Genomic DNA, 10,597 nt, shown 5'->3' with positions numbered 1-10,597 from the left:
TGGCTGCCTTTGAACCTTTCAGCTTATGCATTTACACACTGTTATGTTTGAGCTAAAAATCCCTTTCCATTAAAATAATTTAGTCCTTTTCCATTAAACTTCCTGTTTGAAGTAATTCACAATTATACATCTCTGTGACATGAATAGCGGAAAGTTGACTGTATGGGCTTTTTCTTCTTATCTCCTAAGCTTTATCCCTCAAAATAAGCTGGAAACCAGAAGAAAATTTCAGGAAATATGTCTCTGTTAAATGGGGAACTAAGGCTTGGTGGAAGTAGCAGCAAATAATTCACTTAAAGATAGTGAAGTTGCTCATGAGAGGAAGAATTTGAGGGTGGGAACCTAACATGGTTGTTCAGCTTGTCTTACCAGACATACACTGTGGAGATTCAGACAGAAGCTAGCGTATCTCACATCTCAGCTGCCACAGCGTTTTCCAGCTGTCCCATGGCTCAGCAGAGCTTCACCTACTGCAGAGTACTCAAGCAGCTCCTCTTCTCCCCTTCACTGCAAGGTTAAAAGCCAGTTTCTCTGCCAGGTGAGTCTGCCAATGCTCACTCACTAGTGATTTTTATCACCAGTTTCTTATACTTGAAGAACACGATGTATTTAGTATGATATCAAAAACAAAGTGAAAATCGCAAAGGAACAGAGATTATGAAGAATATAAAAATTACCAGACCAAACCCCCATACTTTATATGTACACACAGCTGGGAGCTAGAAACTGATGGTGAAAGTCAGACAATGCAATCCTCATGACAGCAAATCTATCAATAACAAGCAGTGCTTCTGCACTGTAGTGCTTCATTTCTGGCCTGTTTCTTTCTTCCTCTCTCTCTCATGGACTAATTTGCTAGTGTTTGCTTTAAGAGTTTTCTGCAGGATTTATCAGCAGCGGATTAAAAACCAGATTATAGGGCATGCAGCATTGGCTCCGTTCTTGTGGTGTCCAATGGCTGCTCTATATCTACAAGACCAGGTCTAACTTACAATATATACAAGCACTCAACAGCAATCTTTTCTTCTGACTCTGTCTGAGATGATTCAGCACTAAAAGATGCAGTCTTGAATACTGCCTTTTTCTTATTGAGCCAGAATTTTATAATTCCTTAAAGAAACCCAACCCCAATTACAAATGCTCTTACCCTACCATGCTGAATGTGTGCAATGTTAAATTAGCCTTTGTGGTGCTTAGAGCTGTTGTTTGGGCTTGTGTGGTTCCCTGGAGACACCAGCCCTGCTGTTAGAGACAGTGCTACTCCAGCACAGGATCTGACAACAGAACCTACTGTCACCCTTCTTGTCTCTGACTACCTAAACTTGTGCTGGTGAACCAGAAGCCCAAAGCCTACTGCCAAATATTCTTAGTAACTTCACAAGACTGGCTACACACATTCATTTGCTGACCTCGAGAACTTCCTAGGCAAACTACCTCAGGAAAACCAGAATGAAATACAGGACAGGCAAATACCTTTTTGAGAGTAAGAGCCTGCTTTGTTTTAGAGATATCAATTCTTAATGTGGTATTTGCAGAAGTTATTCTGCTATTCTTTTCTAAATTAGACTGTCACCTGTGCAGCTTCCTGTACCAAAACACAGTTGTTTTCTCAGGAAATAAGTGTGAATACAATTGAAATATCAGTTTAGGGAAACACAGACTCTTAAAAAGGAACTGGATATACAAAGTAAAATGTTGTAAGGCCACATTCTTTCTAAGGGTAGCATCTAGGCTGCTGATGATACATCAGGTTAGGAAAATAATCACCCACATCTCCAAGGAATGTTCCCTTCTTCTTCATTTGTATAATACTTTTTGGCCTACATGTAAAGACAGGATTTAATTCTTTACCTCCAGAACACCAGCTGATCAATCTTACTTCTTTCACTTCATTTTTTAAGTCACAAAGCCAGAGGACCATGGCTTTGTTTTATCCTTTGCTACAGGACAAAGAGAGCTTTTGTGGACATGATCTTTGAGAGAATCAATTTCAAGTAATATATGTTGAAAGTTTTGGTGAAACATCCCCAGATGCTTTCATTGTGTACTGACCCCTGCCATTTCCAAACCAGTATACTTCGAGCCAAAGGGCCGGGATACCTGTTAAAGCAATAATATCTTTTGTTTTACCTGGACTTGCTTAAAAACAGTGGGGAATTATAAATATATAATCAAGGGTTAATTTTGTATCTCCCTGGAGACTCCTCCTTAAGCATTTTTTCCAGATCTGATTGATGATCTAATAACTCTTAATGGTCCTATAGCACCTTCTCTTCCTCCCTCCCCCACCCTCCAAATATTTAGTTTGCTGCCAAGCTCTGTTTTGTTTTCACTGAGTGCATTACTTCTCAAATTTCCTTAATGGGACACATGGCCTTTGCTAATGTACCTCACCTGCTCCTTTGAATTCAGCCAGGAAATCTGCCCTGCTCTTCTCTCAGCAGCTTTTGCCTCTGCTGCAGACAGCTGTGGCTGCTCAGGAGCAGTTGCTGAGCTGCCATAAATTAGAGGTAGGTGTGCTAGGGGAAATTGAAATGGATCCTGGTTTCCTCCAGACTTGAGTTGTGGAGGAGCTTCCTGTGCTGCTGAGCTACCCCTGAAGCAAGAGGAATAACTAACTACTAATAGAAGGCAAAGGTAGAAAGCTGGGAGTGGAAACCACCAATGTTGTCCCAAACTAAGCCATCATTACTAATGAGTCACATGTGTTTAGTGATGCTCATTTGAAAAAAAAAAAGTAAAATGCTGAGTGTCCAGAGGCAATAAGGAGGAAAAGTTTAAAGAAATTATGCAGGAGTTCAGGAAACAGTTGCATTACTGCTCATGTAAAAGCTGGAACCACTACTCCAGTTAGAAATGGATGAAAGATGGTTTTTAAATTGTTTTGTAAGGCACAAAAGGAACCGTTTATGGTGTTTATTTTCTTTTTTCAACTTGTGAAAAATTTTGCTCAATATTATCTTTTCTCTTTTAGTTTCTTCTTTTTCCAGTAAGAAAGTAATTGCAGGCATGTTATTATTTTCTTCCCCCTCACAACAAGCAAACGTACAGTTTTCTCTCATCTGTACTCCAGAACTTCAGTCATTTGAGAAGGTAAGGATTAAGTTTTTGGGCTTTGTTTTTGTTTCCCCTTCCTGCCCCTGAGTTTTGAAATAAAGTTTTCTGTCTACTTACTGAGATTTTGGGAGGTGAACAGTGAACTTCAACATCATCTGAGACAGCCATATCCTGCTGTATATGCACACAAAGTATAGTGTGAAGTTACTGCAGTGCATGAAGTAGGATTTGGAATATCACATGCATTTACTTTTCCAAAAATGTCATATTAACCCACAGATTAAGTCAGTATAATTCCTTCCCATTGCCTCTAGAAAGCTTTGGATAGCTCAAAATATTCACTTAACTATGTAATTTAAATGTAACTGAAAACAAAGAGAGGAGGGGCAAAAAACCTCCAAAACTTCCAGATAAGAAGAAGAAACAGAAACAATTCCAGTTACAACAAAATGCCATTTTCATCCTCACCTTTCTTCATTGTTCTCACTTTGGCTATCATAGACACAGCCTTGGCAATGATGCAAAATTTTGTTCCTGACTTTTGAAGCCAGTCTAATGTTCTGTCTTGCAAGATAACATCCTCAGACTCATGTATTTGTACTTCCTGAGAAATTTGTGGATTTGAATATGAGGGAGTCAATAGCCTGAGAAAGACTGGGCTGTTAGTGAGTCAGGAGCCTCTTTCTCAATATTTCCAGTCTAACCTGAAATGTATGGGACTAGAAATTGCAGAAGAAAGCCTGCTCCTAAGGAATTTCTAGAGAGAATTTGCAAACGGAGTTTAACTCATAGAAGACTGAAAAAAGGCCCTTTTCCTGTGCATGCTTCGTCTAGAAGCCTTTTAGATATTACTGTTATAATTTTAAATCTTGCTGCTGTGATTCCTTGTGACCTCCTTGTATTTCTCTACTTCAAAAAAATCACACTCTTGCATTTAGTATTAGAGACTTTTCTGTCCTATTATTGTTCTTGTCCCTTTTGGAATCAAGCAGAGCTTTGCACTGGTTTGAGGAGGAGGAGGCACTGCTGCTCCTTCCCAAGCAGCCCTGCCTCACATGACCTGGAATGCCATGGGCTTAGGCAACACTCCCCAACTGATTTAATATCAGCTGAGCAGCTTTTCTTAAACAGTCCTGGTATTCCAGAAATCCTCACAGTCAGCCTGTTATCTCACCAAAATTTGCCAAAGAAAACTGGCCTCTATTGCCTGAACTCAAGCCCTGAGGAATTTAATACCTGCACCTATGTGAGCCTGTCTGTTCTCATCTTGTGATGGGATAATGTTTGCATCTGGTACGTTTATTCACACCTATTGTGAATAAACAATATTTCCCACTTATTTGTTGTGAAGAGCTTTTGCGATAAGAAAGTAGTTTGAAGGAAAAAAAAAAACAAACTAATTGTAATAATCTATGGAAAGAGAGCTCATAGTTGGTCCTGCAGCAGTAGGAGATATTCCTATTTTTCCTCTAGAGATTAGCACCAGCCTCAGGCAAAGTCCATTTTCCTTTGTCAACAGATACCAGTTGACTATAACATTGTACCTTCGGTGAAGCTTTTAGGAAAGGCACCTACGGCACAATAGTTAAAGCAGCTCACTGGAAGCCTGGGGGTCATGAGGCACTTAAAATGCCGTGGGGACTCTGCATAAGAAACAGCATCGGCCTTCTTGGCAGCCCATACTGATCAGTGGCTGGGTTGCTGTGTTGCATCAGCTGGGCTTTCTTCATTGTATCAGGGAACAAATACTGGGAATCGTGGCAGGACTAGATGCTATGGAGTTTTTCTTTACCTCAGTAATGGAGAAAGCATATTTTCTTGCAGGTGTCTGAATTCTCAGCAACAAGGGAAAGCTGAGAAGATGTGCATTGTTTTGATGCCTCAAAGGCTGCAGAGCTATGAAAAGAAACCTCTTTGTCAAAGACAGGGAGTCACAGTGTTTCCATGAGAGCTTATCTAGCATTGAAAGAACTGAGAATATGTGAGGAATGAATTGACACAGGAGAAGAAAGATTGCCCCAAAATACTGTTCTCAATAAGGAAATCCTCATTGCTCTGCCTAGCTTTCTATATGCATTAAGTTTGAATCTTTACTGAAATGTGTCGAGTGCAGAATTGTTTTAATAGGAGAAAAATGTATCCTGTTCTGTGGATGCTATTGGTCTGCATGAAGAAAAACCTCAGGGCATGGCATAAAATTGTGGAAGTCAATAATGACAAATCTGTTTTCCTGTTCGGTGTTTTCAAAAAGTATTTATAAGGACAGATGGTGGGCAGCAGCAGAACATGTTCAGTTTTATCAAGACATTTGGCTAACAAGCACAGACTGAAATACATTTATTTCCATCTCAACTTAATAATTTTAATTAGTGGCAAAAGGTGTGGTAGGCTCATTGTCTAGAGGTGTATGTGCAATATTGTCTTGGTTGGGCAGGACTGGGTGGGAGAGAATATTGCTGCCTCTAATGAAGGGTGGTGCATATCTGTGCAATCTCAGGTTTTTTTATTGTCTGGTAATCTAAAAAATGCAAATTCCAAATGTGCTCTTGCACAACATACACAAGGATACACTGAGGTTACGCTTTCAGTTAGTCAGAGAACAAAAACATGGCTACAAAACGTGTGCAAGTAATACTGTGCCACTGTAGAAGAAAGGCTTTTTAGCAAGTGTTGGGACATACATTTATTATCTTGAGGGGAAGTTTTCAAAGCTACCTATGTGACTTAGCGGTCTCTGGAACTCATTCACTATTCAAATGCTTTTGAAAATCTTACTTATTAACAAGTCATTTTGAACTTCGTATAATCTCTCTGTAAGGACATCAAAGTGCTCTGGAAGTGGTAATTAGGGATCATATGCTTTAACCAGGTCTAATGGTGTTCATTTACCCTACTTATCCCAGGCCATATTCTAGCTTTTTTGTAAAGTTGCTTGCACAGATGCATTTTGCCCTTTACCACCTCTCCAAGCCCCAACCCAGGAACTGCTTTTCCTGCTTCTGGGTGCTGCAGTGGGAGGCATACCAGTACTGGGCTGGTCCCAAAAAGAAGCACTGAAATGACATCCATGGCCTGAGCAGCCCTGGCATGACATTCCTGTGTATCCCCTCTCTCATGTATGGGTTGTGGAAATACTGAAAATGCCTTCATCTCACAAACATCCTTTTGTTAAGACCTGTATGCTTTTAAGATTTTCTGTGAGAAGCTAAGCTGTCTTCTTGTTTTGCCATCATGGTCCTCATTAAAATGTCTGTCTGATATAGCTGCCACAAAGAGACGTCATAGTACTTATGCAGAGTACCTTCTAACTGTATTCTGGGCTATATCAAAAGAAGTGTGACTGGCACGTTGAGGAAGGTGGTTCTGCCTCTCTACTCCACTCTCATGAGAACCTGCCTGAAGTATTGTGTTCAGGCCTGGAGACCTCAACATAAGAAAAAATGGACCTCTGGGGGAGGTCCATGAAGATGATGAGAAAGATAGGCCAGTTCTCCTAAGGGGAAAGGCTGAGAGTTGGGCTTGTTCAGCCTGGAGAAGAAAAGGCTCCAGGGAGACTTTATAGCAGCCTTCTGGTACTAAGAAGGGGCCTACATGAAGGCTGGAGAGGGCTTTTTAGAAGGGCATGCAGTGATAGAACAAGGAAGAAGGCCTCTAAACTGAAAGAGAGTAGGTTTAGATTAGATATTAGGAAGAAATTCTTCGCTGTGGGGGTGGTGAGGTACTTAAACAGGTTGCCCAGAGAAGCTGAGGATGTCCCATCCCTGGAAATGTTCAAGGCCAGGGTGCTCTGAGCACCCTGGTTTAGTGGAAGGTGTCCCTGCCCACATCACAGATGATCTTTAAGGTCCCTTCCAATATAAATCACTCTCTGATAAGATTCTAAATGTAAATCTGCCTCTGATTTAGTGAAAGCATTTATTTCCTGTGACAGCACACCAACAAAATAATTTATAAGATATTATTGAATATTTTCTCTTGCTGACTGAAGCTCACATCTCACAAACTATTTTGACTGTTATCAGCCTTGTGGCTGTAAAAAGACAACACTTCTATCAGTCATTATTTTACTGCCTTTTAGTTGGTACTGTTTAGAGGAAAGTTCAGTTTTCTGTGCAAAGCTACCAGAATTATGTCTCTTTATGACTAGAAACTTGTGTTTGTGTCCCTTGTGAGTATAAGTCTGTGAGATTTGCAAGAAGTGGCAGGCTGCATTTCGTCACTGCCCAGTGGGAACAAATCCTCAGCAGGGAAGCACAGCCTGGATGACCTTTGCTGCCTGGACTCTGCATCTCAGGGCAGGAGCCTGAGCAATAGGAGATTCCCTGCACACTGTTCAAATGGGAGAACTGAGGTTTTGTGCCCATGCACAGCTCACAAATTGCATCAACTGCCTGGAAGGATTAATGTTCTCTTCCTTATAGTCTCCCCAGCAAGTGATATATGGCCCAATAAACCATAGTGGTTTGTTACATAACACACACTTTCAAATTTTAAGTACATAGTTAGGTTTTGGCAAGGAGGATTGATAAATTGCCTGGTTACTTGATATATCAGAGTAGTGAAAGCAAAATAATCCAATTTCCATCACTTCTTCCTTCTGTCATAGGCCTTTCTGAAATTCAGGTACATGATCAAACCTGTGGAAAGAGGCAGCTACATTTTTTTGTAATGGCAGCTCTTTGAGAAGTGCCAGTCCTTGACACTGCATAGACTAGAGGCAGCAAAGAAATCAAGGCCAACCTCTAAAAAGATACATGAACAATATTCCTAATATAAAGCTGCTTGCATTTACCAAACCATAACACTACTGTGTGGCTTACCTGTGCTGGTTACCTAAGTTGTCAGAGATCAGTTATTACAGAAAACAAAGACAAATCAGAGACTCTGATAACTAAATCTGAGATTTTCAGTCTTGGTTTACTTTGCTTGTCTTGGGAGGATATTATTTTAAAAATGGCTGTATATTAACACATGTGGAGACACATGCTTTTCTCTGTTCAAAGTTTTTAGATAATAAACTCAGTGCCATCAAGATCCTTAGTCAAAGAACGTTCCTTTGTGATCCTAGATCAGCAAACCCTCACAGTTTACAGCAGATGAGCTTCTCGTTCTCTGAGGAATTACTATGGCCTGGTGGATGCAACTCCAGCATTAAACTAGGTCTGAAAGTAGGCCTGAACTCCTCTCTAGTGTGCTATCCCATGGTCTGTCTTCCCTGAGAGGCACAGGGACAATCTGTGAAAAAAGGGATTTGATTTGTGACTTATTTCTGCCTTCTTCTGGCTCTGAACTCAAGGAGAGCAGAGCTGGGGGGGTCTCCAATAAACTGTGCCACAGTTCTGGGAACCTCACAATTATTAACATATAAAAAGGACAATTATTTTGAACTATGTGTCTGTTGGTTACATTTGATTAGAAGACTAGGTCAATGTGTTAGAACAATTTAGATTTCAATAATATAATATCATTTCATGTTTTATAATGCTTATAGTGCCTATAACGCAATTTTTTTGGGATGGAAAGCTGTTTTACAGCTGTTTTATAGTCTATGTTTCACGGTTCTTCTATTTGTAACTGCTTAAAAGTCATTCTAATACATAAAAGAGTAATGGTAGATATTAGTGTAGACATCTGAGTTCTAGATAATAAAAACCCCTGTTCAAGTGCAATACATTGCTCTTAATTGAGGAAGTGTTCTTGATGTAAAGACCCCTGGATGCATGACTCTTGACAAGGGCAAACTCTGCACAATACGTTTTCTACATGATTTGAAAGCCTTCTTCTGTAAACAGGTAACTTTACATTGCTCCTACAGGCAGACCAACACATGCATGGAGGTTTGTAGATCTGATCTGAAACAGCACACCTGGAACTACTCCACTGCCTTGAGAGGAGCTCCTTAGGCTTACATGTGGTGAGCTGCTGGCTCTGAGCATCCAGCGTGGTTCATGTGATTAGTCTAAGATGAAAATGTAGATTTTACTGACGTACAAGAATAGGAAGGATGTATTTCTAGAGGGTGTGTCTGATCAGTTACATTTCATAGATGTTGTGTACTGTTTTTTGCAAAGAAGAGAAATGCTTTGCTAGTAACAAACTTGTCTCACCCCATCTAATCACCTGGAATAAAAGCTGCTGAAAACAAATTTGCTCGAATTTGTATGTCAGAGTATCAACACAAACCTTAACCTTTCCTGAGAATACAGCAGTCTTGTCATCACTTGCTTCTCTTACTGATTGTGTCCCAATATCAGTAAACAAATATCTTCCCAACCATAAGCTGATTTATAGGTAAATGAGTCAGATTTTGCACAGCCTCTTTCCCTGCCCTTGTGCCCTTAATTCAAGCAATATACCACTCTGCAAATAAATCCTCTGCCTTCATTATGGATGTGTCAGGTCAGCATTGGATGCCAAGCTAATTCACATGCTGCTGTACAAAAGGCAGCATATGAATTATCTGTAAATTTACTTTATCTAAGCTGTAATTAACACAAATCAGCTGGTTTTGCTGTAGGTGATAGGGAAGTAATGGATATTCACTGTTTTGGAGGATGTAAATTCTGGACTTTTGCCTTTCTGCTGTTGCCTGGGGCTGAGTAGTGGCATGGGTGATGGATCTGTTTTAGTGCTGTGAGAGTGGCCACCTAATACAGGCCATGGAGCATGTCCTACAAGCTGCTAGCTGTACTGTACCCTGGCTACTGCTTTGTGCATTTCACAGGCGTTCTACTTCTTTCACTGCTGCTAAAAAAACACAAAGGCCTGAAGTATGTGTTCTCTGGCCACCTGTCTTGGTGCTGGGCTCTCAGAGCAGCCCTCCTGGAGTCCAGGGCTCCAGCTATGCAAGATATGCTTCTGGAGAGCTTCCCAGCTCCACTCTGAAAGCAACACCTTGAGACAGCTTGTTGTCACCTTTCCAACCCATTCATTCCTTCCAGACAGGCTGAAAGGAGAGCAAAGTCCGGAGAGGACCGTGCTGAGTTTTGGAGGTAAAGAATTCTTGTGTTGCCTGCATGTTGACAAGTATCAGGTAAAGTATTTGTCTGTGACTTGACCATGAACCCTACATAATGCAGGAAGGAAGACTTCTGGCATGGGGAATGTTGTGCACTCACCTGACATCATCTTGAAAAGGAGCAGGATAACACCTGGAAATCATTGCTTTAGGGAGGAAAATGAAAAGGAAAATGATCAGCCATGTAAGAAGCCATCAGGATAGAAATCTAACAAGAACTATCTGAACACAGTGATTAGGGACAGCAAAATGTTTAATTTTTCCTTTTGTTACAGCTGACAGAATTACCTCCTACAGGAAGAGTAGAGTTGATGCATGGGCACTGTTGATGAGCTCTGCCTCTTTGAAAAACTGGGCTAGTACATTCAGACTCTGAGAGACTCTGACTTGCTCATCCTCTCTTTCCCTCTCACACAAATCCAGTACTGACTGTCAGAAATTCGTATTCACTGTTCAGGCTCTCTGGCTTCATCTTTTTTCTTGTACAATTGCTGTTTTTACTTCTAGTGAGCTGCAACTATT

General features: G+C 40.7%; 1 long non-coding RNA gene across 2 annotated transcripts; it reads left to right on the top strand.

Moving 5' to 3' along the window:
- Positions 1-2,369: 2,369 nt before the first annotated feature.
- Positions 2,370-9,259, top strand: LOC134552517 (uncharacterized). 2 transcript variants are annotated; one of them, XR_010080891.1, is made up of 3 exons: positions 2,370-2,510; positions 2,975-3,093; positions 8,873-9,259. It is a non-coding gene; the product is annotated as an uncharacterized LOC134552517 (long non-coding RNA). The 2 variants fall into 2 exon arrangements; XR_010080892.1 differs by having other exon boundaries at positions 4,882-9,259.
- The last annotated feature ends 1,338 nt before the right edge of the window (positions 9,260-10,597 follow it).

The sequence above is a fragment of the Prinia subflava genome, chromosome 7 (assembly GCF_021018805.1).
Source record: "Prinia subflava isolate CZ2003 ecotype Zambia chromosome 7, Cam_Psub_1.2, whole genome shotgun sequence".
NCBI lineage: Eukaryota > Metazoa > Chordata > Aves > Passeriformes > Cisticolidae > Prinia > Prinia subflava.
This window is presented reverse-complemented; position numbering and strand designations above follow the sequence as displayed.